Here is a 3812-nt window from a genome sequence, read left to right as displayed (position 1 = left end):
CGAGGGAGGAAGGAAGCTTCGGAGCGCCCGCCCGCTCCCCCTTTCTCTCCTCGCCGCACGTCATTTATGCCAGAGGAACCCTAGCGGCCTCTCACACAGCGGCTGGAATGCGAGCGTCAGTAATGACGCCATGGGAGCCTGACACTGCTGACCTCCGCCTTCTGCCTGCCTCACTGGTGTGTTTGTGTGTGTGTGTGTGTGTGTGTGTGTGTGTGTGTGAGAGAGAGAGAGAGAGAGAGAGAGAGAGGGGTGTGTGTGTGTGTGAGTGAGAGAGAGAGAGAGAGAGAGAGAGAGAGAGCAGACGCGCGCAACCTTGCATTTTGGACTGCGAACAGAATCTAGGAGTACCATAACAAAGTTCATGCTTGGAAAACAACCAGTTCGCGCCGTTGTATGATGGAAAGCCAAAAGAAAAAGATAACATTTCAACTTTAGAGGAACGCTGTTTGTTCTGAAGTGCAGCTTGGAGTTTTCGATCCTCACTTCGATTTCATAGTGCAACGCAGCTTCTTGCTGATATTATTGCAAACAAGGATTAATAAACGGGCATCTGGGAAGGAATCCGTTAGCAGGAATTCTACGGACCTAACTTACTGTTTGGACAACTCCCATTGTGACCTTTCTTGCACATTTATTAGGTTCAGAATAATAGAAGTATCATGTCTATCCAGCAGGGTATTTCACTTGATTTTGCCTTACTTAGGTTTCTACAAAGGAAACGTAGAATTCTCGTCCTTCATTCAGATAGAAATAAATTTATAGAGAGCGCACTTGACTGGATAGCCGATTTTACAACTGGGATTCTGATGTGATTGAAAGGCAGTGGACAGCATGAAATTGTTTTTCTTGCATATTCTTCTAGGCAAAAGAGCATTTTCCAATTTGCGTAGATGTATGGATTTCAAATTTCCAAATCATTGCCATGGCTCAGAGAAACTTCTGTTATTCCAGAAATGGACTATACAGAGTGGTCCCATGAAGACAGACCATATTGAACTTACGCTTGGCTTTTCATAGGGCGGAAGGGCAATGTAACTTGCCCTCATCAGTAAACTATTCTTCAACATTGTAAGATAATATCTGAACTGTGAAATGCATGATATGTATTTATATGTAGGAAAACTTAAGATTTCAATCGCCTACAATTACATCGGGGTAAGTCTCATTGAATGAGTGAGACTTATTACCAAAGTTATCTTGAGTAAGGCCGATATGCATATTCAGTCGGGTATTTATACTGTACTACTGTACAAATGATTGATGGAGGCTTTTAAAATAAGCATGGAGCATGCAGAAGCTTTCCGCGCCTTGCAATAGACAGCACGCCGCCAGTTCGGAGCCCTCTCCTCCCCCCGGCGCTTTTATTTTCTTCTACATTGAGGAGCCCTTTTCAGAACCAATCGGAGCAAGGACGTCACGATGGAACGTCGGCCCTCGTGACACTCTAACCAATCCAGACACGGGACGTCCTGGATATTATTACAAGCAGGGCGGAGATAAAAAAAGGCTTGACGCAGAGAAAGCGCGTGATTGACGCACACGATGTTACTAAATTTAGTCCCCGTGGACTTTTTTTTAAACAGGTGATGGACGCGCGCAAAGGCGCGGCCTGTGAAACGGGTTGTATGGTTGGTTTGGATTAAGATGGGCGGGAGCTGGCGGGAGTGTGGTACTCCAATGCTTGGTATTTCGCGCCGGATGGAAGCTATTTCGGAAAAGCAACACGCCCGGACAAACCAAATATAGCGTGAGCGGAAGATATTTATAGTGCTACATGCCCATTGGTGCCAAACTTTTCTCACTGCCTGAGTGAAAGGAAAAGCCAAATGTTGATCTTTACAACTAGTACTCGTTGTGCAAAGAGACATCTGGGCGGGATTCCCCGGTGTGACAGATGGAAGGGGGTAAAGTGGAGACCGCAGGGACTGCCCCTGCCTGAGCCTGACGTAGTGGAGAAAAGCTGAGGGCGGGTAGACGGGGGTATCCCCAGCAGGGCGGTGACTTCAGACCGCCATAGAAGTCTCGTCTTATTGTCCCTTGCCCGAAGGGGGCAACTAATCTCTATATTTGCAGCAGGTTAGTCGTAAAGCAACTACAAACCGTAGGAAACTACTTATACTGATTTCCGTGCTAGAATTATTGTAGGTGTAATGTATGTCAATGCTCACAAAAGCTCAGTTTAAAAAAGAAGTCACAATGAGATTGTGGTTGAATGCTTAGGCAAAGTTTTCTCTAAAGTTCTACAGTAATTTTATTTTTTAATTTGTCTAATTTTTATAGATAAATTCTTCCCATCCGGGCAGCATACGATAATAAAGTAATGCCATAGTAATCCTTGGAATATATTCAAGTAGATCCTGGAATTGTTGTACACTGAAAACTGTGGTTTGAAATTGTCCTTGACCCTGGGATACAGATTTCATGGAAACTCAGAAGTTACTGTCCAGGGACTGAGAAACACCTCAAACATGTCCACACCATCTCAAACACCAATGAAAGTAGTAGGAGAGTGGGCCTGCATGATGAGCTGGGAGAGACTGTTGGCTCACTGAGGCATTATTCAGTGTCTAAGCACTCAAATCTTACTAAAACCTGTGATTGAAAGAAACCATATTGCCATATTGTTGTTCAATTACTTTGAATACAGATTTAGTAATCTTTCAGAATAGTTCTGAATCTATGAAAGAAGCCCAAACATAAGCTGAATGTCAGTTTCTTTTTGTTCAGCTGTACAAAATACCTACGGTACATAAACTAGAGGGAAATTTGACAATAGACTGAGACTGCTGTCAACATTTAACTGCTTTCCAGTGAGTGATTCTGGAATATTTCCTTACCTGGTTAATGTTTGGTCAGAAAAAACCAACAAAGCTGAAAATGCCTGTGTAATGAGCTCTCTTTCTGTCAATAAGGACAGCAACATTTTTGGGGATTGTGCTCAAGGCAGGAAACGGTTCACCAGTAAGGACAACTAAAATTGGGTTGGACCTGGTTAGTCCTTTGATGGGAGACTCAAGCGCAGGGACAAATATTTCCATTGGTATCAAAAACAAAGATGTTGTGTTCATTTATTCAGAGGCATTGAAAAGGGCATTTATATCATTCGATGAAATTGCAAATTCACATCTAAGCGGTGAGTATGTTGAGTTACTAATGGAAGAAAAGATTAGGCTAGATTCATGGTTCCCAAACTCTGCTAAGGTAACTCACAGAGGTGCCACAGAATATTTTAAATTTTTGCAATGTTTGTAAACTGGGATTTGTATCATTGATTTACAACATCATATCTTCATGACATTAAAGGCACTGTGAACTGAGAAATTTTGGGAACCTCTGAGGTAAGAAGCTGGGGCTTTTGTTTTTATATACTGCAAGATATTCAAGAAACAGAATCATGTACCTTTCTCACATTATTCAAAGCTAATACAGCAAGGAACTTTTCTGAATCATTAAGATATGACTGATAAAATGCCGTAAACTGTGGTAGATCATGGTTAAATTCTTTAAAGCTTATTCACATTTTTTAGTTCTTATTTTAATTTAGAGAGGTCGACAATTTGATAACTATGGACTGTTTGAATTGAAAGAGAAGAACGGTGATGTGTAAAAAAGGATTCAAAGTAGCAAACATTTTAGTGGCAAGGGAATAATGTATCTGCTCTACAGGTAGTTCTCAACCTAAGCTCTTTATGGCCAAATACCATAATGATCATTAAAGAAGATTATCTCACTTTAAAACCCTGACTTCCTGCTCTCCCTGATATGGTCATTAAGTGAAGCAGAAGGGGTGGGGAAGACCCTGAGAGATCTAG

Source organism: Natrix helvetica, assembly GCF_964273705.1.
Source record: "Natrix helvetica genome assembly, chromosome: Z".
Taxonomy (NCBI): domain Eukaryota; kingdom Metazoa; phylum Chordata; class Lepidosauria; order Squamata; family Natricidae; genus Natrix; species Natrix helvetica.
This window is presented reverse-complemented; position numbering follows the sequence as displayed.